Below are 26486 nucleotides of genomic sequence, written 5' to 3'. Positions count from 1 at the left end.
TCTCTCTGTCTCTCTCTCTCACTGTTCACTCTGCCTGTCAAAAAAATAAATAAAAAATAAAAAAAAGAATAACATGTTCTAAATGATCAAGCATATACAATGCTCTGTCAGTTCTGCTGATTTTCTAGAGACCTCTCTTCCTAGCTCTCGCTCCCTCTTTGTTCTTGTCTGCCTGTGGGTTTCCACGTTTCCCTCCAAGTTCCTCTGGATTCTTTCTCCAGCTTGTTGGGTCTAATAGCATCCTCTTTTACTTTTCTGTCTTCTCCCTTGCTTTGATTATGCACATTCTGTAATAGCTTCCCAATACCAGTTGTCTAGCAGATTTCTTGAGCTTGTAGCTATCTGAAAATATTTTATTTCTAACTTGTAATAGTTGAGAGATACAAATTTCTCCATTCAAAATTATTCCTCCTCATACTTTCATTGCTTTATTGTCATATGCCTTCCATTATGTGCTTATATTCAATGCCACAGAAGCATCCACTGCTTTATCTGGGACCTGTTTCTGTCCCACCCGGGAAGCTTTTAGAATTTTCTCTGTATTCCTAATGTACCTTGATGTGGATCTTCCCCTGCTCCCCCATTTACTGAGTGATTATTGTGTCTCAAAGAAAAATCACTGGAAATTCTTCTTGTAATATTTCTTTATTCCCTTCTTTCTCCTTCCTTTCAGTTTCCTTTTTGGAATTCTGAGTTAAGTTTCTAATTTTCTTTGCTGCCTCATCATACATATTTGTATTTCCTTGTTGTTCTTTTCTATGGGGAGAGTTCCTATATTTTAATCTTCTAATTCTGCTTCATAATTTTAGGTACACATTTCAAGGCTGCTTTTATATTTTCCGTTGCTTCTTTTCCATTATATTCTGTCCTTCAAAATTGTTTTGGATTAAATATATCTTCTGTTTCTGAGGGGATTAAGTTAACAAGCATGCTCAAGTGTGCAGTCGATGGGCAGGGCTGTCTTTTGCATTTTGAGTCTGTGTGGGCCGTGAGTAAGACCCGGGATGCATCCACTGTGTGTATAGAAGAAGCTAATGTCTTGTTCCCTTGCCCCTCCACCTTGTGCAGATGGGGTATTTTGAAAGTTCTAGACTTTTCCAGAATCCTGAAGGACAGACGCTCCTTCCTTCTGTGATGGAGCTGTGACTCCCTCCACGTTGGGGGCTGTGCCTCCAAAGGCTTTCTCGCTTCAGAAGAGTTTTAGGAACCTCTGGGGTCTTTTTGCTTCTTGTTCTCATCTAGAGTGAATCTAATTTTATTTTATGCCTTGATTTGAGCAGAATTTTAGGAGGAAACATGGATAAAGGCTCATCTAAAATATTTTTACATTGATATATCTGATGAGGGTCTGGTATTCTGCATATATAAAGAACACAGATCAAACATACAGAGGCAAGCAATCCAGTTAAGAAGTGGGAAAAGGTTTTGAATAGACGTTTCTTCAAAAGAGATATAGAATTGGGCAATAAGCACCTGAGAAAGTACAAATTGAAACCACAATGAGATACAATTTCATATCCAGCATGATGGAGATATGCACAGGTTGAATGTCCCTAACCTCAAAATCTACCATCCAAGATGCTCCCAAATCAAAACACGAGAGTGCCACTATGATGCCACAAGTGGTAAAGTCTCCATCTGACCTCACTTGACAGGTCACAATCAAAATACAAGCAAGCTAAAAATACTGTATGACATTACCTTCAGGCTATGTGTATAAGGTACATCTGTTTATAAATTAGTTTCATGTTCAGATTTGGTCCCATCTCCAAAACAGCTCATTATGGATGTGCAAATATTCCAAAATCTGGAACATCCCTGGTCTCAAGCATTTTGGACAAGGAATCTTCAACTTGTACATTGTGTGTGATTGTGTGTGTGTGTTTATGCACATATTTATTTATTTATTTATTTTTCAGACCAGCCTTCTACCTCTCAATTCATCCCAGAAAGATCTGCCTGCAGCAAGGGGGGAGCAGGAAGCATAGTGTTTGGTAACAAAAATAGAAAGGGTAGGATTGAAACGAGGAGACCAGAGATGGCATTCCCATCAGCATGAAGTGGCCAGGTGGGCAGCAGCAGCCAGGAGGCCCCTGGGGGCCCGGCAAGGTACCAGCTATGCAGCCAAGTGCAGGACAGCCAGGGCCTGGCCGCCCGACACCTGCCTTGGCCTTCACCGCCCTACCTCTGCAGCAGCACCTCTGGCTCAGACAAGGAGCAATAGAGAGTGTATCCCAATTCATCTATTTCCTCAGGGGTGAGCTCCGAGAACAAGTTCACCTTGGGGTTGAGGGCACTGGGCAGGACGCCGGCCTCCAGGTAGCTGATCAGTCCCCTGAGCCCCTGCAGGAAGCAGTCGGCCAGCACATCTGGAGACCAGTCGGCCTCCTCCTGGGCCAGGTGGAGGATGATGTTGGTGAGCTGGCTGGCAGTGAGGTGGCCCAGTGCGGGCGTGGACTTGTATATGGCCTTGAGAATCTTCAGGCACAGGGCCTGGCAGCCCGTGTCAGCCTGGTCCAGAGCTCTCAAGCGCGCCGTCTCGGCGGGACGGAGGCTCAGCCGCCACAGGTTGTCGTGCTGGGCTAGCCGGTGTGGCCTGGCCACCAGAACAGTGTCGCCAAGGGTCACAGATGGCAGGAAGTCAATGGCGAGATGCTTGTCACGCTCATACTGCACCTCCAGCGTCAGGGCCTCTGGAGGTGGAGCCGGTCGGATCACATAGTCCAAGAGGGACCCTATGGCCGGCCAGTTGATGGAGCCAGCCACCACCTTCTCAAACGTGTCGGCCACTGCCTTTGGGGAGAGGTAGCCCCCCACGACGCACCGGTCCCAGTAACTGCTGCCGCGAGGAAAGTACTCCGGGTTCTCACGGCGGACGAGGCAGAAGCCGGGGACGTTCATGATGGTGTCCTCACCTGGGATGCACGACCACAGGTTCTGCTCCAGCACGAGGGGCACGATGAGCTGGATGTGGTCGGCAGTCACCACCTGCAGGTCGTCGTAGAGGCTGCCACTCAGGTACATGTCCCAGAGCGGCACGTCAGGCACCTTGGCCCGCAGGAAGCCCCGCAGCTCGGCGCATATGTCCATGGCAGCGTGCTTGGCCCGTGCCTGCTCGCCAGCAGGGATGGCTGCCCGGTTCCGGTAGTGAGGAAGGAGTTTCTCCTGCGTCGAAGGCCGCGGCGTCTGTGGGGAGGGTTTGCAGGGAGCGGCTCAGGCCCATCTTCATGTCCCTGTTCAGCAAGCGCGGGGACCCCATCCAGGTTGGTTCTTCCCAGCCCCTCTTCCCTGAGTGGCTCAGGCGGGTAGGGCTGGTAGGGGCACTGATGGCCCGGTCGTACATCCGCTTCACCGCCAGCGTGGCGATGCCCAGCATGGCCGCTCCACCCACCCCCAGCACCAGCCGGGCATTGGACAGCACAAAGTCGATGGCCGTGCCGATTCCGTTGTCATCCTTCTTGCCTTTGCGCTCCCTGGTGCCTTATGCACATATTTATAATTTATACACACACACACTTGGAAAATAATGCATGTTGACAAGGATGTGGGAAAATTGGAACCTTCATGATGCTCTCTTGGAAAGCGTAAAATACTGCTGTCATTTCCCCCAGCAGAATAAAAGGAATCTGGACTCTGACTATTGACTGATCAGCCAGCCAGTCATCCCTTCCTTTTCAAAAGGTGTTTATGGAGCATCGCGTACCTGCTGTGCAACTACGGAGAACTCATTTGGAAAACAGAACCAGGAGAAACAGACCTGGTCCCTGTCCTCGCACAGTGGAGAGAGGAAGATGAGCGCTGAAGAAGCAGGTGTACGAGGACAGAGCTGTGACCCTGACAGGTGCTGCAAAGGAGGTGCACAACACCCCCTGGGAGAGTGTAACAGGAGCGCTGGCACCTCTGAGCTGAGCTGTGGCTGTGGTTTGAACAGGGTCTGTCCCCTTGGAAACGCATGCTGGCGCTTCTCTCCTCTGTGAGGCTGTAAGAGGGTAGAAATGGAATCCTCAGAGGAGGGGCTTCTGGAGGCCCCCTTGATCTGATCCTAGTGGCTGTGTTAGAAGATGGAGAGAGGCCAGAGCAGACACAAACATGTGCTCCCTGTCTGTCGCCATGTGATACACGTCGTGGCCATCTGGGGACTCTGCTAGCAAGGAGGCCATGGCCAGATGTGCCCCCTTGACCTTGAGCCAGTATAAACCTCTGTTCTTTATAACTTGCCCAGTCTGCGGTATTGTGTTATTAGCAGCAGGAAACAGACTGTGACAAGCTGAGATGGGAACCCAGAGAGCCCAGAGGATGCAGGAGATTGTGCTGGACAGGAACTGAGACCCCGAGAAAAGAGTGCATGTGGCACGTCTGAGGAACTCAAAGCAGGCACGGCAGCCGGCGCATCAAAGCACAGCTCAGACAGGAATGAGTCATGGCAGGCGGTCAGCCCAGAGGTGAAGATGCTGCCTGGGATGTGCACAGCCCATGTGTGAGCTGCTGAGTTGAAGTCCTGGCTCTGCTTCCCAGCCAGCTTCTCGTTAATGTGCATTCTGGGAGGCAGCAGGTGACAGTCCAGGCACTCGGGTCCCTGCCACTCGTGTGAGAGGCCTACATGGATTCCATGGCTCCTGACGTTGACCTTGCTCAGCCCCAAATGTGGGCATTTGGGGAGTGACCCAGGGGGTGGCAGCACTCTCTCTCTCTTTCAAATAAAATGAAAATAAATAAGGAAAAATGTAAAGAGCAAAAAGAAGGAGTGAGTTGAGGCTGAAGTGGAGATCCCGGGTGAGGGGGTCCTTGAAGCCACAGCCATGACTTTGGTCTTCACCTACAAGGTGACAGCATGTGGGTTGTGGAGGGCCCTTAAGCAAAGGAGAGATAGGATCCACTCTTTGGTTTGGAAAACTACCTTGGGTTTCTGAAAGCAGACGAGTGTGGGGGAGAAGGTGTTGATGAGAAGGAACTGTTAGGGTGGCTCCAGTGGCAAAGAGTGGGCAAAGTTCGTGAGGGAGCTGGACAGAATCGATGTTTAGGAGATGAGTTAGGAGGTGTCACTAGGCTTTGGCAATGGGTCCTATGTGAGGGGAGAGGGAAGGAAGGTGTGCAGAGTATGTGCTGGTGCATTCAAGGCAATCTGTGGGAGGAGACTCATGGGGAGAGTGGGGAAACTGAGTCTGGCCTGAGCCTGTTGCCTGTGCGCTACAGGGGCAAAGCTGCTGCAGGCAGGAGTTGCCCGGATGTGGGGCTGGACCCAGAGGTGAGGCCTGGGCTGCAGGTGCATATTTGGGTGTTAAGGGGCAAAATGACTGTTGACATTTGCTTCCTCTGCACCTGTCATATGCCTTCCTAACGGCGAGGTAGCAATGGTTTAAACAAGCATAAATAGAAGCAGAGCCCTCCACCCAAACCTACTTCTTCCCCTTCAAATCACTAAGCAAGCTGACAGCTGGCTTGGGTCAGACTCTATTGAGAGGCTGAGAAGGAAGGAGGGAGAGTACAGTTGACATTCTACCTGGACCAGCAAGTCAGGGGAAACCCAAATCAGAACACGAAAGCCAAGAGCAGAGCACGTGAAATGCTCCCCTTCCAGATGTAAACAGAACTAACAAATTTCAGTCTTTGCCAAATTCATCCACCTTGGAAATGTTTCTCAGTTATGCCTCTGTCAATCAGGAACATTCTCAATACCTGATAAGAAGCACACTTTAGGGGGGCTTATCACATACTCAGACGTGTGTACTCACAATGCTCCTGACACCACAAATGTGAGTTGCTTTTTCTCCTATACCAACCAGTTCACCAACTCCCCAGGCACCAGCTGGGTACCCTGTAATTCTACTCAGCTCTAACCTTTCAGAGTTAGCGTTGGTCTTTGCAGGTTTGTGGGCTCAGTCCCCCAAGACTGCCCTTGCTTCACATGCCAGCTGCAAGTATTGGGTCCTCAGGATACCCGTGTTTCTGTGCAACTTGGCTGAAAACTGAGAATTACCACACCACTCCACCCACTCAGGTTTGAGGATTTGTTAGGATGGCACAAAACTGAATATTGCCAATGTATTGTCAAGGGGTCCCACTCAGGACCAGACAGAATGGAAGAGATGTGTAGGGCAAAGAATGGGAGACAGGTGAGGGGCTTTGATGCTCTCCCCCCACCAACTCAGTGGGTTCAACAACTTGTAAACACCCTAAGCCATTGTTTAGGGGTTTTATGAAGGTCTTACGACCTGAGCGTGACCGATGAACTCACCGGCCACTGGTAACGGGTGAGATGGGGTTGGGTCCTGGACTTTGGAATAAACATGCTATGAAGGATGGCTTTGGGGAAATTAGCAAAACCTGAATATGAGCTGTATGGTAGAAAATAGTACTGTAGATATGTTAAATGTCTCTATTGCTATCCTTGAACTGTAGTTATCTAAGAGAATATCCTTTGTCTTAGGTGATAAATATGAAATATTTAAGGGTTTAGGATCTTGTTCTCTTCAATTTATTCCTAAATGTTCAAAAATAAAAATATGAACAAATATAATGATACTGATAAATATGAAAAATAAAAATGCAGCAGATATATATATATAATGCATGAAAGGCCGGCGCCGCGGCTCACTAGGCTAATCCTCCGCCTAGCGGCGCCGGCACACCGGGTTCTAGTCCCGGTCGGGGCGCCGGATTCTGTCCCGGTTGCCCCTCTTCCAGGCCAGCCCTCTGCTGTGGCCAGGGAGTGCAGTGGAGGATGGCCCAGGTGCTTGGGCCCTGCACCCCATGGGAGACCAGGAAAAGCACCTGGCTCCTGGCTCCTGCCATCGGATCAGCGCGGTGCGCCGGCCGCAGCGCGCCGGCCGCGGCGGCCATTGGAGGGTGAACCAACGGCAATGGAAGACCTTTCTCTCTGTCTCTCTCTCTCTCACTGTCCACTCTGCCTGTCAAAAATAAAAAAAAAAAATATAATGCATGAAAAATACAAATACAAATAATAGTGTATATATTTCACATAGCTCAGCTTTATCTACTGAGAGAGAATGAATAACAAACATGACAAAATATGAACAATGGGGGACTCCGTGTAAAAGGTAGGTTGGAGTTCAATGAAATATTCTCAAAACTCCTTGACATATCTGAATTTTTTTCCTACATAAAAGGGTTAAATATTTCAAGGCTCTAAGTAGAAAGAAGATAAAGCAGTTGCAGCACTTTTCCAGCTCTGCATAGATGTTGCCTTCCCTTGTCTATAAAGCATGTCTCCTAACAGATACTTGGATCCTGTCCAGATAATTTCAGAATCACTCATAAGGTTCTCAAGACCTACAAGTCTCAGAAGTATCACTAATGGTCTCTTCCGCTAGAAGCTGCCTTGACATTTGACTTATGGCTTTCACTCATTCTCAGCCTGCTTTGAAAGAGCAGATTATCTCCAAACTTGGCAGAGTCCATTTGGCCTTTCAAGGCAGAGTTTGATGCAGAGTGCCGTGCACTTGCACTTCGCCTCTGAGAGCTCCATTATATTTTCCGCTTCGTTCCTGGGAGTTGCTCCATCTACCACTACTGTTCACATTAGGTGGCTTGGCAGAGGACCTCAGAGTAAAGTGCTTCTAGAGATTGGCTTATCACGTGACCCTTCCCTTAGGCCTTCTTCAAGGGCAAATTTTCCTGAGCCCATTGAGCCCAGGATGCTCTCAAGGCGTTCATCTAGTTAGAACTCCATCATTTCACTTGAATGAGCCACAGTGCCCAAGTGCTACACCACCCTGTGTGTGGAGGGGTCTTGGAAGGATGAGGTCACTAGACCCCAGAGGGATGAGAGTTGTGCAGAGCAAGCTGCTTTGAGAGGAGCTGTGACCTCCTAAAACAGTGCAGGCTGGTCAGAGGTATTGTCACTGAAAAGTGAGGTAGGGAAGAGAAGCCATGATCTCACACCCCATCTACCTCTGATCTACAGGGGCTCCTCTACCAAACCTAATCAGCAGCCATAGGGCAAGTAGCCCCTGGGTGGAGGACCACTGGCCGGACTGTGCAGCAGAGTGTGTGGAGAGCACTGGAATGTCAGCCTGGAAGGGCAGGGGGGAGGTGTCTGGCATATTCTTCTCTGTCAATGAAGTGGAAATGATAAAAATAACACTTAGCTCAAAGTGTTGTCAGGACTGAATGAGAAGAAATTTAGTGGTAGATCTGATTCAGAACCTGGTGCCTTTATTACATTCCAGGAAGAAAGCCCTTTTTAAAGATTTATTTATTTATTTAAGAGGCAGAGTTAGAGAGAGGGAGAGATGGAGAGAGAGGTGTCTTCTATCCGCTGCTTCACTCCCTAATGGCCGCAATGGCCAGAGCTAGACCTATCTGAAGCCAGGAGCCAGGAGCTTCTTCCAGGTCTCCCAAGTGGGTACAGGGGCCCAAGCAGTTGGGCTCAGGCCATTAGCAGGGAGCTGGATTGGAAGTGGAGCAGTTGGGACTTGAACGGGCACCCATATGGGATGCCAGAACTGCAGGCAGAGACTTAGCCTACTATGCTACAGCAACAGCCCCAGGAAGGGAGCCTTTAAGGGAGGATCTCCCAGGACAGTCTCTGCCTTCACTTGATCCCTACCAACATCATTGCTTGGAAGATTCATTTCTTTTTTTTTTTTTTTTTTTTTTTTGACAGGCAGAGTGGACAGTGAGAGAGAGACAGAGAGAGAAAGGTCTTCCTTTGCCGTTGGTTCACCCTCCAATGGCCGCCGCTGCAGCCGGCGCACCGCGCTGATCCTGGCAGGAGCCAGGAGCCAGGTGCTTTTCCTGGTCTCCCATGGGGTGCAGGGCCCAAGCACCTGGGCCATCCTCCACTGCACTCCCTGGCCATAGCAGAGAGCTGGCCTGGAAGAGGGGCAACCGGGACAGAATCCGGCGCCCCAACCGGGACTAGAACCCGGTGTGCCGGCGCCGCAAGGTGGAGGATTAGCCTATTGAGCCACGGCGCCGGCTCTTGGAAGATTCATTTCAAAACCTACTACAGAGCCACAATAATCAAAAAGTGTGGTACTGGAGGAAGAACAGACACATCTCAAAGGAACAGAATTGAGAGCCTAGCTTTTTTTTTTTTTTTTTTTTTTTTTGCGGGCAGAGTAGACAGAGAGAGAGACAGAGAAAAAGGCCTTCCTTTACCGTTGGTTCACCCTCCAATGGCCACTGTGGCCAGCGTACTGCGCTGATCTGAAGCCAGGAGCCAGGTGCTTCTCCTGGTCTTCCATGCGGGTGCAGGGTCCAAGGACTTGGGCCATCCTTCACTGCACTCCCGGGTCACAGCAGAGAGCTGGACAGAATCCGGTGCCCCGACCGGGACTAGAACATGGGGTGCCGGCACCACAGGCGGAAGATTAGCCTATTGAGCAGCGGTGCCAGCCCAGAAATAAGCTCTTGATGTTCTTGGTTGATTGATATTTGACCAAGAGACCAAAACAATTCAATGGGGAGAGAACTGTCTTTCTGATAAATGGTGCTAGGACACACTGACAACCACGTGTAAAGAATGAATTTGGACTTTATCTCATATAATGATCAGAAATTAACCCAAGTTGTAAGCATCGTGACATAGTGAGTTAAGCTCCCTCTTGGGAAGTCCCCATGTAAAATCAGAGTGCCTGGTTCAAGCTCTGATCTACTCCTCCCGTGATCCTGATTGCTGTTAATGTGCACCCTGGGGTAGAATGTAGGACGGCTGAAATATTGGGTCCCTGTGACTCATACAGGAGACCCTGACGGAATTCCAGGCTTCTGGCTTTGGCCTGGCTCAACTTTGGCTATTATAGGCATTTGGGATAAGGAAGATTCTCTCTTTCTATGGCTCTTTCAAATTAAAAAAAAAAAAAAATTTAAAAATCCTTAACCCAGACAGCGCAGCGGCTCAATAGGCTAATACTCTGCCTTGTGGCGCCGGCACACCGGGTTCTAGTCCCGGTTGGGGCACCGGATTCTGTCCCAGTTGCCCCTCTTCCAGGCCAGCTCTCTGCTGTTGCCAGGGAGTGCAGTGGAGGATTGCCCAGGTGCTTGGGCCCTGCACCCACATGGGAGACCAGGAGGAAGCACCTGGCTCCTGGCTTCTGATCAGTACGGTGTGCCGGCCGCAGTGGCCATTGGAGGGTGAACCAACGGCAAAAGGAAGACCTTTCTCTTTGTCTCTCTCTCTCACTGTCCACTCTGCCTGTCAAAAAAAAAAAAAAAAATCCTTAACCCAAATTGAATGTGAAAGCTAAAACAGTAAACTCAGAAGAAAATATGGTCTAAATCTTTATGATCATGATTTAGGCAATGATTTTTTTTTTTTGACAGGCAGAGTGAACAGTGAGAGAGACAGAGAAAGACCTTCCTTTGCCGTTGGTTCACCCCTCAATGGCCGCTGTGGCTGGCACACCATGCTGATCCGATGGCAGGAGCCAGGTGCTTCTCCTGGTCTCCCATGCGGGTGCAGGGCCCAAGCACTTGGGCCATCCTCCACTGCACTCCCGAGCCACAGCAGAGAGCTGACCTGGAAGAGAAGCAACCTGGACAGAATCCGGCACTCTGACCGGGACTAGAACCTGGAGTGCCGGCACCACAGGTGGAGGATTAGCCTATTGAGCCGCAGTGCTGGCCTTAGGCAATGATTTCTAAGATGTGACTCCTAAAGTACAAGCAACCAAAGGAAAAAAAATAGGTTAATTTGACTTCATGAAAATAAAAAAATAATTGTTCTTCAAAGAATAACATCAAGAGGTTGAAAAGACAATCCCAGAACATTTTCATAAATTATATCTCAAATAAGGAACTTATATCCATAATACAATAAGAACTATTACAACCCAACAATCAATCAAAGACAAATAATCTTCCTTAAAATTAGGCAAAGGACTTGAATAGATGTTTCTCCGAAGAAGATTTTTGAATAGCCCATTTTTAAAGCACAGGAAAAGATATTCCACATCATTAGTTATCAGAGAAATGCAAATGAAAACCACATACTCAGTAGCATAGCTATAATTAAAAAGAGAAATACCATGGCCAGTGCTGTAGCATAGCGGGTAAAGCTGCCGCCTGCAGTGCTGGCATCCCATATGGGCGCCGGTTCAAGTCCTGATTGCTCCACTTCCAACCCAGATCCCTGATAATATGCCTGGGAAAGCAGCAGAAGATGGCCTGATTCCTTGGGCCTCTGAACCCAGAGAGAATTCCTGGCTCCTGGTTTTCAGCCTGGCCCAGCCTTGGCTGTTACAGCTGTTTGGGGGAGTGAACCAGCAGATAGAAGATTGATCTCTCTCTTTGTTTCTCTCTCCCTCCCTCTGCCTTTCAAATAAATTAATAAATCTTTTTAAAAAGAAAAAAAGGCACATGATCAAGGGCTGGCAGTGACAGGGAGGGACTGGAATCCTCATACTTTGCTGGGAGGAATGTGAAGCCTGTGTGGAGAAGTTTGGCAGTTCCTCACCACGTCGTCACCATACAATGCTTCCATTCCTGGATATATACCCAAGAGAAAAAAAAATATGAGTTCATGTCAAAACTTTTACTTAAATATCCACAACATCCTTATTCATGATAGTCAGAAAGTGAAACTCAAATCCCATCAACTGAAAAACTATCTCCACACCAGAGAATTATTTAGCCACACGAAAGAACAAAACAATAGTATATGCTACAACATGATGAACTTTGAAAGTATGCTAAGTGAGAGAATCCATATACAGAAGGCCATATATTGTGTGATTGCATTTACACAAAATGTCAGGAATAGGCAAAATTAGACAGAACGTAGACTGGTGGCTACCAGAGGGTAAGAGGAGGAGTAACTGGGGAGTGACAGCACATGGATAGAGTTTCCTCTTGAGGATGATGAGAATCTGCGGATAGCCAGTGGTGATGGTTGTGCAATGTTGCACTGAGACAGACAGCCACAGAGCTCTATGCTCCAAGATGGTCAGTTTTATGATATGCAGATTACATATCAATAAAAGTATTTTTTTAAAAACTCAGTCAACAAGTGGGTAAATGCAAAGAAAGAATTAACAGAGGCAAAGATGTGGCTGAGGGGCTGGCGCTGTGGCGTAGCGGATACAGCTGCAGCCTGCAGTGCCGGCATCCCATATGTGTGCTGGTTCGAGTCCCGGCTGCTCCACTTCTGATTCAGCTCTCTGCTATGGCCTGGGAAAACAGTAGAAGATGCCCCAACTGCTTGGGCCCCTGCACCCACTTGGGGGACTTGGAAGAAGCTCCTGACTCCTGTCTTTGGATACTGGCACAGTTCTGGCTGTTGTGGCCAATTGGAAAGTGAACCAGTGGATGGAAGACCTTTCTCTCTCTCTCTCTCTTCTCTCTCTCGTGTGTGTGTGTGTGCGTGTGTGTGTATGTATGTATGTAACTCTGACCTTCAAATACCAAATAAATCTTTAAAAAAAAAAAAAGAAGATGTAGCTGAGCTACTCACCCAGAAATTGCACAGAGAGATGAAGGTGGAAAACATGAAAGAAAAGTCGAGAGAAATGAACACGAGAATGAGTAGAAACAGCATGTCTTCTAAATGAGAACGTACAGTTGAGGAAGAATCATTCCAAGGGAGAAAGAAAGGAAGGGTGCACATTCTTAGATGGAAGGGGAACTGTGTATCTCAAAAAGGCAAAACAAAAGCATTTTGTTGAGATGGGATCAGAGTGTACCCAAATGAAGATAGAATATCCTAAAAGCTCCTAGAGATAAAAGAAAGGTTGCTACCAGTAGGATTGCTTGGTCTTTTGGAAGTACACTTCTTGTGAACAACTATGGATACCCAACTACAAACACACACCTCCACAATGCTAATGGAAAACAGGCTCCACTCAGAATTGCATCCTGGCTAAGCTAACGTTCCAGTGCTGGCCCTGTCCTGGTTACATACCGTATCAATCTGCTTGCTGTTGCTAAGAGAAAATACTTGAGACTGGATACTGTATGAAGAAAAGAGGTTTATGTAGCTCACAGTTTGGAAGTACAAGGGGTTGTCTCTGCTTGTCTCTGTCGAGGTCCTCATGGCAGATGGCATCATCACGGTGGGATTGTGCATGAGGGAGCCCACGTGGTGAGGCAGGAAGCCAGAGAAGACTTGAGGGGCCAGGTTTGTTCTAATGTAACAATTTGCTCTCAAGAGAATGAACTCTGGGCCAGTGTTGTGAAGTAGCAGGTAAAGTTGCTGCCTGCAACACTGGCATCCCATATAGGGATGTGCCTGTGAAAGCAGCAGAAGATGGCCTAAGTTCTTGGGCCCCTGCACCATGTGGGAGAGCCAGAAGAAGCTCCTGGGTCCTGTCTTCAGATTGGCATAGCATCAGCTATTGCAGCCACCTGGGGAGTGAACCAGTGAATGGAAGACACCTTTCCCCACCACCTCCCTCCCTCCCTCCCTGCCTCCCTCCCTTCCTGCCTCTCTCTCTCTCTCTCTCTCTCCCTCTACCTCTCCCTCTCCTTCTCCCCTGCTGCTCCACTTCTGATCCAGCTACCTGCTAATGAAAGCAGTGGAGGATAGCCCAAGTCCCTGGGCCCCTGCACTCACATGGGAGACCTGAATGAGCTGGCCCAGCCCTGGCCATTACAGCCATTTGGGGAGTGAACCAGCAGATAGAAGACCTCTCTCTCTCTCTCTCTCTCTCTCTCTCTCTCTCTCTCTGTTTGTAACTAACTTTCAAAATAAATAAGCAAAACTAGAGAGAGAGAGAGAGAGAATATGGATGAATGAATATGGGATCATTTCATGAGACCAGCATTAACCTCTTTCAAGGGCAACACCCTGACTGACATAATGACCTTCCAGTAGGTTCCACTTCTTAAAGCCATTACCACTTCTTCTTTCCCCCACCCCCCCCCTTTAAAATTTGTTTGAACGGTAGAGTGATAGAGAAGAGAGAGAGAGATCTTCCATCCATTGGTTCACTCCCTTATTGCCCTCAGTTGGTGGGGCTGGGCCACACCAAAGCCATGAGCCTGGGACTCCATCTGGGTGTCCTGCATGGGTAGCAGAGCCCCAGGTACCTTCACAGGCACATTGGCAGGAATCTGGGTCAGAAAGAGCAGCTGGGACTTAATCTTGGGCTCTGATATGGGTTACCAGCATCCCCAGTGGTGGTTTAACCCTCTAGACCACAATACCAGCCGCTTCCACCACCTCTAAACACAGCCACACATGAACCTAGGGGTGAACTACATCTGAACCACAGTGTGTGCACACATGCCTCAGCAGGAAACATAAAAAGGAACTAACAGAATAGAAAGCCCACTGAGGAGCCGAGGAATGAGTGAAATGTTGGCACGTCTAGACAAGTGTTTCTACACTTCACTTGTTTGCGACCCTTGGCTGTACCATACCTGCAGTAAGAATTGGGCTGTCATTTTCACTGGTGTCATTGGTGGCCCATGTATGTTATGTGACCACATTTATTGCAAAACCACTAGTTTCTTTCTTCTTCGTTTTTGGGCAGTGCATCTCTTCCATAAATGCTAGATTCCGTGAGGATGGAGATTGAGTCCACATGGCTCACCCCTGCATCCCCCAGCCCGGGACCCGGAGCTTGGTATGTGCTCTGTACTTTTTATTTTCTCAAAGATTTATTTATTTACTTCAAAGGCTGAGTTACAGAGAGGCAGAGGCAGAGAGAAAGAGAGAGAGAGTGAGGTTTTCCATCCTCTGATTCACTCCCCAGATGGCTGCAATAGCCAGAGCTGGGCCAGTCTGAAGCCAGGAGCCAGAAACTTCTTCAATTCTGGGTCTCCCCTGTGGGTACAGGGGCCCAAGCACTTGGGCCATCTTCCACTGCTTTCCCAGGCCATAGAAGAGAGCTGGATCAGAAGTGAAGCAGCCAGGACTTGAACCGGTGCCCATATGGGATGCCAGCACCAGCCCTTGCATGCATTTTTGTTGAATGAATAAGTGAACTCAGTCATTATGTACAACCCTGAGTTCAGATGTTCTTCTCTCTCTCCTTCTCCCTCTCCCTCTCCGCCTCTTTCCATCTCTCTTTCCCTCTCTCCCTCTCCCTCTCCCTGTCCCTCTCTCTTTCTTTCCTTCTTTCTTTTGTTCATTTTACTCAAAAGGCAGAGTGACAGAGATCTTCCACGCACTGGTTCACTCCCCAAATGTCCGCATGGCTGGGGCTGGGCCAGCTGAAGCCCAGAACCAGGAATTCATTCTGGGTCTCCTACTTGGGTGACAGGAACCCAGGCGTGTGAACCAGCACCTGTTGCCTCTCAGGGTATGTACATATATATGTACGTATGTATGTATGTATTTATCTAAGATTACCAGATTTATTTATCCGAGGGGCCGGTGTTGTGGCACAGTGGATAAAACTGCTACCTGGGAAGCCAGCCTCCAACATGGGCTCCCATTTATGTCCCAGCTGCCCCACTTCTGATCCAGCTCCTTGCTAATGTGCCTTAGAAAAGCAGCAAGAGATAGCCCAAGTGCTTGGGCCTCTGTCTCCCATGTGAGAGACCTGGCTGAGTCTCCAGGCACCTGAGTGTGGCCTAGCCCAGCACTGGTCATCATGGCCATCGGGGGAGTAAACCAGCAGATTTCTTGGTCTCTCCCTCTCTCTTTCTGACTTTCAAAATAAATGAATCTTTAAAAAAAAAAAAGTGGGTGGCAGAAACTCAAGTACTTAAGTCAGCATCTTCTGCCTCCCAGGAGCAGTTAGCAGGAAGTTGGATGGGAAGTAGAGCAGGGCTTTTGAACCTGACACTAATATGGGATGCTGATGTCCCAAGAGGCGGCTTAATCCACTGCATCACAATGCCTGCCCTGGATGTTTTTTATTTATTTATTTTTAAATATTTATTTTATTTGAAACAGTTATAGAAGAGACAGAGGGCGAGAGAGAAAAAGTACAAGCACTTCTATCCACTGATTGACTTCCTAAATGGCCACTACAACCAGACCAGCACCAGGCTGAAACCAGGAACCGGGAACCGGGAACTTCCTCTGGGTCTCCCACGTGGGTGGCAGGGGCCTAACCACTTGGGCCACCTTCCGCTTTTCTTCCCAGCTTGTTAGAGGGAAGCTGGATAGGAGGCGGGGCAGCCGGGACTTGAACAGGTGCCCACTGGGGATGCCAGCTTCCCAGGTGGCAGGTTTACCTGCTGCACCATGGTCGTAGCCCCTGGATCCTCTGCTGTCTGCTTCCTTTGTCTTCCCATTGAGTAGCCCCCTGACCTCCTCTGGGCTCCGGCACCCATGCCTGGATGCCCTTCTTGGGGAATACTTGTGCTTCGGCTGTCACTCCCCAAACACAGCTGCCCTCGCTGTGGATTCCACCCCCACAGCCCCGGCCTCCCCGCCGCTCCCTGCATGCATGTCCCTCTCAGTGACGGATCCAATGCCACTCTCTGAGCTGCCATGACTCCTCCCGGAATGGACGTCTCCCCGTCTCTGCCCCAGCTCCTGCTTTAGGACTCAACCTTTCCCAGGCTCTCCTGGCTTCCTACAGCGCTGTGTGAGCTCTGCTGCGCACTTGAGAAATTACACAGGGGCCGGCGCTGTGCCGCAGTAGGTTTATCCTCCGCCTGCGGCGCTGGCATCCCACATGGACTCCTGTTTGAGCCCCAGCTGCTCCACTTCTGATCCAGCTCTCTGCTGTGGCCTGGGAAAGCAGTGGAGGATGGCCCATGTGCTGGGGTCCCTGCAACCACATGGGAGACACAGAATTGAAGAAGTTTCTGGCTCCTGGCTCCGGATGGGCTCAGTTCTGGCCATTTGGGGAGTGAACCAGCAGATGGAAGACCTTTCTCTCTGTTTCTTCCTCTCACTGTAACTTTACCTCTCAAATAAATAAATAAAATCTTTAAAATAAAGAATAACTAGGATTTAAGAGAAATTAATCATAATTATTAACATAAAAATCACCATGTAGATAAAACTATTCTAAGTTTGTAAGCACTTAATAACATATAAATTACAAATTGAGAGAAATCTAAAGACAAATAGATAAATTCACAATCCTAGTGGAAGGCTTTACATATATATATAATTATATATAATTTATTTTATATATATATGTAAGAAATTATACAAAGGTTGATTTTTATACTTGGTTGGCCCTAACAGACTGTGCATTCTTTATTTCTTTTTAGTTTTTTAAGAATTTACTAGTTGCTTATTTGAAAAGCAAAGAGACAGAGTGAGAGATCTATAGAGGCAGAAAAAGAGAGAGCGCCCATGCACTGGTCCACTCCTCAAATGCCTGCAACAGGCAGGACTGGGCCAGTCCAAAGCCAGGATCCAGGAACTCCATCTGAGTCTCCCACATGCCTGGCAGGGAGCTAAATACTCGAGCCATCCTGTTGTGCATTAGCAGGGAGCTGGAGCTACAACCAGGATCCTAACCCCAGCATCCAGATGTGGTGTGGGAGCGCCAAGAGCGGCATCCTAGCCCCTGTGCCAAACACCCAGCTCCTTCAAAGTGGGCCTCTTTCTTTACCATCACCTGACACATGACAATCGCTCCCTTAGTGTGTGCTGGGTGACCTCTTTGGCTGATTTGGCATTTAGGAACAGTCTTAGCGAGCTGACAGGCTTTTCTGGGTCCTCCTTGGGAGCAGTGTTTTGTTTTTTAAATGTAAGCGTATGGGTCCACCTGGCAGATGACAGCCATGTGACTGGGGACACAGCTTTGTCCTAGAAGACGTTCTGTTCTCCCTAAGACGTATCGCCTCCCGTCTCATACTGACCACCAGCAACCACCAGTCTCACCCAAAGCACTTCTGTGCAGCCCAGCACTCGGCAACAAATTCATTGCCAGAACTGGGCAATTAAAAAAAAATCTGCACTTTCAGCCTCGGTTAAGTTATCAGTAAATTAACATGACAAGATTTTTGGTTCAGGAAATGTAGCCAAAATGTAAAGAACTGCATTTTTTTTTAAATTACCATGAAAGAGGAAGACTCCAACACACACCACAGGAATCTTGCTAGCCTCGGATTCCCACGGCAGGACAGATTCCTGAGTGCTCAACCCTGGAGCTAATTTAAACCTTACTTATCCTATAATTTCCAGTTCAGAAGCTCAGGTTGGCCCGGTATTGCTGGTCCACCCGGCTTGGGGAACTCGGCATCTGGCGACGCTGGCATTTAGAGCCACAGTGAAACCTACACAGCAGAAGGCCCCGGAGCCTTCATTGACTTCCTCCTCCCCCTCCCCACCTCGCCTGCTCCTCTTCCTTCTCCCGGATTGCGCGATGTCGGGTGGATCTGGCTCCCTCCCAAGTCTCTCTGAACATCTGGAACGATTTTTCTATTGTTCTGGAGCTGAGTTTGAAAAACCACAAATAACTTTGCTAAGCACCATTTCCCCTTCCTTTTTAAATCTACCTAGATCTCAGACGTGTTTATTTCTCGGGCTTCTGACTCACGTATACCTTATTCACCCAAGTGCCTTTTTTCCGTTGTGTGTGTGTGTGTGTGTGTGTGTGTGTGTGTTTAAAGGAGGCATTTGCTACCCAAGATTCTTGGGCAAACTTTGTCAGAATCTTTCAGTCTTTTCTTCTCTTCCAGGAAGGCAGCTTTACAACAAAGGAGAAAGCTCTGGGGACTCGCTGTACCCTCCACCGTACACCCTCTAAGAAAGCCAGTTTTCCCTTCAAAATCGTGAACCACGTGGTGCTTAGCAAGGTGGCCGTTCCGGACACAACACGGGGTTCTTAGTGCTTTGCAGAACACATCACAGAGAGACTAGAGTGGCAGAATTTTTGTACACAGAACCTCACTGTAGGAGCCGGTGTTGTGGTACAGCAGGTTAAGCCGCTGCCTATAGCACTGGCATCCCATCCGAGTGCCAGTCCAAATCCCAAGTGCTCGGCTTCCGAAGCAGCTTCCTGCTGATGTGTCTGGGAATGCTGTTGAAGATGGCCAAGTACTTGGGCCCCAGCCACCTATGTGGGAGACCCAGATGGAGTTCTAGGTTCCTGGCTTCAGCCTGGCCCAGCCCCAGCCATTGTGGCCATTTGGGGAGTGATCCAACAAATGGAAGATGTCTCTCTCTCCCCTTCTTTCTCTACAACTCTGCCTTTCAAATAAATTAATAAATAAATATTTTTTTAAATGAAAGTGTATAGTGTATCTTATAATTGCTTTTAGCAAATGAGGGGTTTTTGTTGTTGTTGTTTTGGTTTTTAAGAGGTAGAGAGAGGGGCCGGCACTGTGACACAGCAGGTTAAAGCCCTGGCCTGCGGTGCTGAAATCCCATGTGGACACCAGTTTCAGTCCCAGCTGCTCTGTTTCTGATCCAGCTCCCTGCTGATGCGCCTGGGAAGGCGGTGGAGGATGATCCAGGTACTTGGGCCCCTGCACACACATGGGAGAACCAGAGAAAGCTCCTGGTTCCTGGCTTAGGATTGGCTCAGCTCCAACCATTGTGGCCATTTGGGGAGTGAGCCAGCAGATGGAGGACCTCTCTCTCCCTCTCTCCATCTCTACCTCTCTCTGTGACTCTTTCAAATAAATAAAATGAATCTTAAAAAAAAAAAAGAGGTAGGGCCGGCGCTGCGGCTCACTAGGCTAATCCTCCACCTGTGGCACTGGTACCCCAGGTTCTAGTCCCAGTCGGGGCGCCAGATTCTGTCCCGGTTGCTCCTCTTTCAGTCCAGCTCTCTGCTCTGGCCTGGGGGGCGGGCAGTGGAGGATGGCCCATCTTTTACTGCTTTTCTAGGCCATAACAGAGAGCTGGATCAGAAGAGGAGTAGCAGGAACTTGAACTGGTGCCCACATGGGCTGCCAGCGCCACAGGTGGAGGCTTAGCCCGCTATGTCACAGCGCTGGTCCAAATAAATAAATCTTAAAAAAAAAACAAACAAACTAGGATCCTGGGACTGTTTATAACAGGACCCAGGTCTATTATATGAGTGTCAGAGACAGAGACAGAGACAGAGAGAGAGAGAGAGACAGAGAGGTGTCTTCCATCCACTGGCTCACTCCCCAAATGGCTGCATTGGCCAGAGCTGGGCCAATCTAAAGCCAGGAGCCAGGAGCTTCTTCCAGGTCTCCCATGTGTGTACAGAGACCCAAGGACCTAGGCCATCTTCCACTGCTTTCCCAGGCCGTAGCAGAGAGCTGGATCAGAAGTGGAGCAGCCGGGACTCAAACCAGCATCTGTATGGAATGCTGGCACTGCAGGCAGTGGCTTTACCCGACACACCACATTGCTGGCCCCAAGACCCTCCTGATGTAGTCTCTTGTCACTCACTCACAGCCAAGTATAGAGGTGTTGTAGCTGGACTGCATTGTATTTTTCTTATATTTGAACATTTGTAATGATTTCCTAGCTGAGGTCCCTATTGGTGCACTGTCCTCCATACCCTGCTAGCCAAGGCTTCAAATTCCAAGTAGCCCCTTGGTGCCACATCAAAGCCCACCTCCAAGTTTCCCCACCACCTCCCACTTGTGGAAGGGGTGGTACCAAATTTGTCCTTCAGGAACCCTGAACTTGGCCCACCAAGGGAGCAGCTGACAAGTGGGAGGAGCTCCATGGAGGACCTGGGGTTTGCTGAGCAAAGCCCACACCCAGACTGTGCCTTGCCACTTCACACTTTGTCTTCCAGGCATCTCCTCTGAGATCCCCTGGACACACGACCCCAGGGACAGACTCTCATCTGATTAGGAACAGAAAGGGTATAGGATGTGGCCTGTGCCAGAGACAGCCCCTGGAAGGGCCCTCACACAGCCAGAGGTGTGAGACTCAAAGTCAAGCCCCAGGCCACACAGGGCATCAGGCTGTCCCTGATTCGGGCAGCCTCTGGCTGTGGCAGTGACCCTGATGGGGCCTGCTGAACATATGATCAACCCCCGCCCCCACCTTGAGAATGCTGGCTTCTACTTTTGATGCATTTTCTTGCAGAAGCTGGAGGGGGTCAGCTCGTGTAACCACAGACAGAGCAGCCTTGCAGACTACAGAGTGGCTGAGGATGGCCTGTGTCGGGCACTGAGGGGTGGGCGGCAAGAAGACCAAGTGGCAATTTCCTGCAGCCCCATTGCAGTCGTGCCCGGCAGGTTACGTCTAAGTGATCACAGAGCGTCTGGGGAACTCCAAGCCACGGGCCGACCACAGCCATGAGTAATTATGCCCCCTCAGGCCCAGCAGGGAGAAGGTTTCCCACGGTCTCAAGACCACAGCTCTCAGCATAGCGTGTGGTCTCCGAGCAAGGCCAGAAAGTTCGGGGTGGGAGTGCCTGGGAGAAGGGGCCCATTCACACCAGGGACCACCTGGCGTCAAGAGTCTTGGAGGATACTGAGCGCCATCCATGAGACCCTGTGAGGGCCATGTGAGGTGGATTGGAAGAGGCATCGTTTGGAGATCAGCCAGACGTGGGTTCAAATCCCAGCTCCGCTGCCATCTGGTCCCCCGACACAGGGAGCCAAGGAGAGTCGAGTGCAGCTGAGTGAGCTGGGAGAGGATCCCAAGGAACACCAGGCAGGGGTGTGGCTGTGAGGGGAGGCAAAAGACAGAGGGGAGGCTCTCAGGTGGCCCCTGCTGTGGGAAATGAGGCTGAGGGCTTTGCTGCCACTGCCAGCCCCAGGGGAGGGAGCTGGGGTGTGTGTCCACCAGCACCCATCGGTCATCGGTCGAGGGCACTCACTCTCTGGCACGTCGACTTGTCCTGAGTGCCTTGGAGGGGCTGGAGAACCCTTAGGCAGGGGGTTCCGAGCTGACACTGGACAGTTTTTCATCATGGAAAGGTGAGCACTGGGGGAGTACGGTTGGATGCTGATGGCAGCCGCCCTACCTGTGCCCTCCCCCCGGCCTCTGGTTGCCCATGTCAGGTCTCCTGATGGGTGAGGCACAGCTGAGAACCCGCCTTCTTCTGAGATTCGATGGACGGGCACTTGTCTGCCGATGGCTTTGGTTTGTCATGCTTTGGCTCCCCAGGTGCGGAGGCAGCAGGGTCCAGGGCTCAGCCACTCTGCAGGGTGGAGGGAAGAGAATTGAGAGCGCCAGGATCCTCCCAGAAGAGAGGGGGTGTAGGAGTAGAGATGACAGGAAGAGAGGGAGCAAGCCAGAGAGACAGCATGGGTGTGTGATTCCTGCACCCAGAGTTCTTTGCTGCAGTCTGCAAAATTTGACAAGAGGCTGGTGGGAATGGATTTTCTTGGAAACTGGAAGGGTTGTGTGGAATGGCCAGGCTGATGTGAGGACGAACCAGGACCCCAGTCTGGAAGGGTGAGGCAAGAGCAGAGGTTCCTAAAGGGCCCTGGGAGGTAGTGACGCTTCCAGGGCAGGCTTTGGGACCCTCTACACTACAGAGCTCGGGCAGGAACGGTTTCCCCAAGGGCAGCGTCGAGGATGAGGACTGGGGAGTTGCATCGTGGTGTTGGAGAGGTGCTCCTGGTCCCCAGGAAAGGAGTCTATTTGTGGGTGGGCATCCATTCAGGGCTCCACCTCACCAGGGGGAGCTTGCCGAACACCCACCACAATTGTCCCACAATGGCTCAGTCTGTCTTTATAGACCTCCCCTTCCTCCCCGTTCTGTAAACACCCAGGCTGAGCAGGCTTCTAGGGTGCCAGAGGAGAACACAGACAAAGGGCAGGTGCAGGCCCTGGAGGTGGGGGCTTTCAGTGCATGGGGACCATCCCTCGGGCAGCAGGGGGACTCCCAGGAATGCTAGGGGAACACGCAGCTTCTGCCATTACCACCTAGAGCTCTGAGGGCAATGCAGTCTCAACAGCAAGTAGGGGGCCCAATGATAAGGAGCCCTCGAAATAGCAAAGCTGTCCCAAGGCTGGTGACAGTGCAGCCCGGGGGGTTCAGGCTTCAGAGTGCTTCCGAAAGTGCATTGAAAGTGGAATTATGTGATGAGAGTCTTTTTTTTCTTTTTAAAGATTTATGTATTTATTTGAAAAGCAGAGTCATGGGGTGAGGGAGAGGGAAAGAGGGAAGATGAGAGAGAGATCTGTTTTGCACCCACTGGTTCACTCCCCAAATGGCCACAATAGCCAGGCAGAATCCAGATGCCAAGAATTCCATCTGGATCTCTGGTGTGGGCTGCAGGACCCAAGCATTTGGGCCGTCTTCTGCTGGCCTCCTCTAGTGAGCATTCCCACAAAGTCCGCAAGGACCCTAGCTCATCCCAGTTCATCCAGCCCTTGCCCACAGTCCAGGCTGGTGACCCTCAAACCCCATCTCAGCAGCAAGATGGAGGAAGTGAGCAGGACAAAGGAGCAAAGACTCCTAGAAATTCCCGGGCCACAATTCCAGTTCCATCCCATTGGGCTGGTGGGGTCCTCTGTCATGCCCACCCCAGGAGAGGCTGGGGAATGTGGGCTGTCTCCTCTGTAACCCTAAGACGAGCTAGAAATTCTATGAGGACAAAGTGTGTTACAGGTTGAACAGGTTCCCCAGACTCATGCAATCAATGGATGGGTAGTGCTATCAATGGATAGATTTGGGGGAGGCTCCATCCAACTTGGAAGGTGGGCTCTTTGGGAGGTGATTGAATGGGATGAGGTTACTAGGGTGCACCCCCATGGTGGAATCATGATGGCTTTAAAGGAGAGATCACATGCTGGGCAGTGCTTCCCAGCTTGGCATGCAATCATTCCCCTGCACCTGCTCCACCATTGCCAGTCTCCACCACACGGCCCCTTGATCTTGAGCTGTGACCTTCACACTGTCAGCCAAAATACACCTTTCTAAGAAGTTCCTCTCAGGTACTTGAGTTAAAGGAACTAAAAGTTGACTGATACAGAGAGAAAAGGGGTGCTGGTTGTAGCCAGCCTTGCCAAGGACCTCACAGGGGAGGATGCTGAGCCCAAGGTGCTCAGGTTGTCCGTGCACAGAGTACCTCCCATCTGGGTGCTCAGCAGTGAGATACCATTCAGCCCACTCCCCCAGCCCCTGGTGGGCTCACCCTAGCAAGTCAGTGTGGATGCCCCACCCCACACACCCTCAGTGCACCTGACTCCCCTTGCAGCTGTGGGTGACAGCTGCCACCTCCTGTGACCGTGTGTCTCCTCTACCTGAGATGTCCTGTGGCAGCACAAGCATGTGCTGTGCCACGAGACGGCTCCCCAGTCTCTGGTGGGGCAACCCTGGGGGTGTCCAGTCTGCTTCCTTTCCAGACAGGTCCGGGCAGAACTGAGTGCTTTAGCCAGCACTTCTCACATCCAGAATCGCATTTTCTCCATCCTCGTCTCCATCTCCCTCTACCCTTATCCAACCTGATACACTCTCCACCCTCAGGTCCTTATTTCAGGATCTCTTTCTCGGGGGAATCCAAACTAAGACACTTCATTTTTTTAATTAAATTTTTAAAAGATTTATTTATATGAAAGAGTTACAAAGAGAGAGGAAGGAGAGACAGAGCTGAGAGAGAGAGAGAGGGAGAAAGACAGAGATCTTCCATCTGCTGATTCACTCCCCAAGTGGCCGCAACGGCCAGGGTGTGCCAGGCCCCAGCCACAAGTTTCCTCCAGGTCTCTCACAATGGCTGCAAGGACACAAGCACTTGGGCTATCTTCCACTGCTTTTCTCAGATGTATCAGCAGAGAGCTGGATCAGAAGTGGAGCAGCCAGGATTCGAACCAGCAACCATATGGGATGCTGGCATTGCAGGTGGTGGCTTTACCCCCTGAGCCACAAAACCGACCCACGAACTAAAACTTTAGATGCCTTCCCAGTGGCTAAATCAGAATTCGAACTCAGATCCCCAGACTCTTAGGCCAAACTATCTTTGGAAAAAGAACACGGGAGCACTTTTAAAGCACAGCACTTTGTCAACAAAGTTTTGAAACTGTTGACCTGGTTTCTGAATCAAATCCTGAACCAGTCAAGAGTGAACGAACTCACTCAAAATGCAATAACCATTCAGTCCATGTATTACAGATAACAACCAGGACAGGCTCTGTTAACGAACAGAGCCCATCCCTCCTCCTGCCCCAGCAATTCTCGGAATGGCTGTCGGATTTGGTTTATTGGGTTTTCTTCATTAGGATGCTGTGCACAGAGCAGGAGCTGGTAGGCTCAGAGGACAAAAGCTCCACCCTGTAAACACAAGGACCATACAGAAGACCGGGGCAGAGAGACTCTCTGGGGAACTGCCAAGGCTCACCTCAACCTCAAGGTCATCAGCTGATCCTGTGGCATAGGCAGTGGGGAAAGCCAGCCCCCACCGTCAAATCTTGCCATCTGTCTCCTGACCAATATGTTTGCAGAGAGACCCAGGCAAACAGCAGGAATCTGGGGGTGGGGTTCCCACAGGGAAAAGAAACAGGAGGGAGTGGTAATAGGCCTGGCCGCGTGGGGAGCCTGGTGCACCATGGCGTGGGCCTGCACACTTGTCCCAGTCACATCTCCAGCATCAATAACAACAACGATTTTATTACCAGAATAACAACTGCAGCCACTGCTTCTGCTCTTTTTTGGTCGAGTATTTTTTGGCAACTGTCAAATAAGAATGTCTGTCAATATTTCCTTTAGACCTGATACCAATCCCTGTTTTACAGATGACAGAACTCGCCAAGTTCAAGTATCCCGGCCAAGGTCATGTAGCCAATAGTCCCTGCCTGTCTGTCTCCAAAGTCCTGCTTCTGACTCCAGGCCACATGACCCCCTGGGTGGCTTTTGGGGGCCATCAGCTGTCACAGTGCTGAAGCTCCAATGGAATCTTGGTTTTGACTCTTGGCAGTGAAGACCTGGTGGCCTGGCTCCCTGCCTGCTCCTCATCCTCCTCACCCTGCCCTGATAGGGATGGTCCTTGCCCACCCTGCGACGGAGCCGCACAGGTTAAACCAGGCAAGGTCTTCCAACCCTGGGTATACAATAGTTCTTTTATATATAGAGAGATTTTTATTTATTTATTTGAGAGGCAGAGTTACAGACAAAGAGAGGGAGATACAGAGAGAGAGAGAGATCTTCCATCCGCTGGTTCACTCCCCACATGGCCGCAACGGCCGGAGTTGGGCCAATCCAAAGTCAGGAGCCAGGAGCTTCTTCCAGGTCTCCCGTGCAGGTGCAGGGGCCCAAGGACCTGGGCCATCTTCTGCAGCTTTCCCAGGCCATAGCAGAAAGATGGATCAGAAGAGAGGCAGCTGGGACATGAACCGGCGCCCACATAGCATACCGGTGCCGCAGATGGAGGCTTAGCCCACTACGCCACAGTACCGGCCCTTACAATGGTTCTGATGTCGCAGTAGACCTGGCTGAAGTGGGCAGCAGGCTTCTGTTTCCCTTTGCCCCTTTCCAGAGAGGCTGACGCACTCCACCCCCCACCCCCAGTACATTAGACGAAAGTCCATCCAGGATTGGAGATTGCCTCGGTGGGGCCCCCACCTGGGCAGTGACAAGTGCCCCCAGTTCTGCAGCACACTTGACAGTGCTCTGTCCCTGCCTAAGCCTCCTTCAGAGCAGGATCCAGACATAAGCTCCCTGGACTGGACGGCACAGAGTGGATGAGAGAGAGGAAAGATGAAGTGGGGGAGGGGAGTATTTAAGAATGATCCGGGATTCATTGCTCTGAGACAGCAGACTCCTTAAATTTTTATACATGGC

The 26486-nt window shown here is 50.1% G+C and overlaps 1 pseudogene; it reads right to left on the bottom strand.

Annotated features, from left to right (window-relative positions):
* Nucleotides 1-2181: 2181 nt before the first annotated feature.
* On the bottom strand, nt 2182-3476 carry LOC100349916 (mitochondrial dynamics protein MIEF1 pseudogene; annotated as a pseudogene).
* Nucleotides 3477-26486: the final 23010 nt, after the last annotated feature.

Source organism: Oryctolagus cuniculus, chromosome 10, assembly GCF_051225735.1.
Source record: "Oryctolagus cuniculus isolate XC-2025 breed Fujian yellow rabbit chromosome 10, ASM5122573v1, whole genome shotgun sequence".
Classification (NCBI taxonomy): domain Eukaryota; kingdom Metazoa; phylum Chordata; class Mammalia; order Lagomorpha; family Leporidae; genus Oryctolagus; species Oryctolagus cuniculus.
The sequence above is the reverse complement of the archived record's forward strand: the minus strand, read 5'-3'. Positions and strand labels throughout refer to the sequence as shown.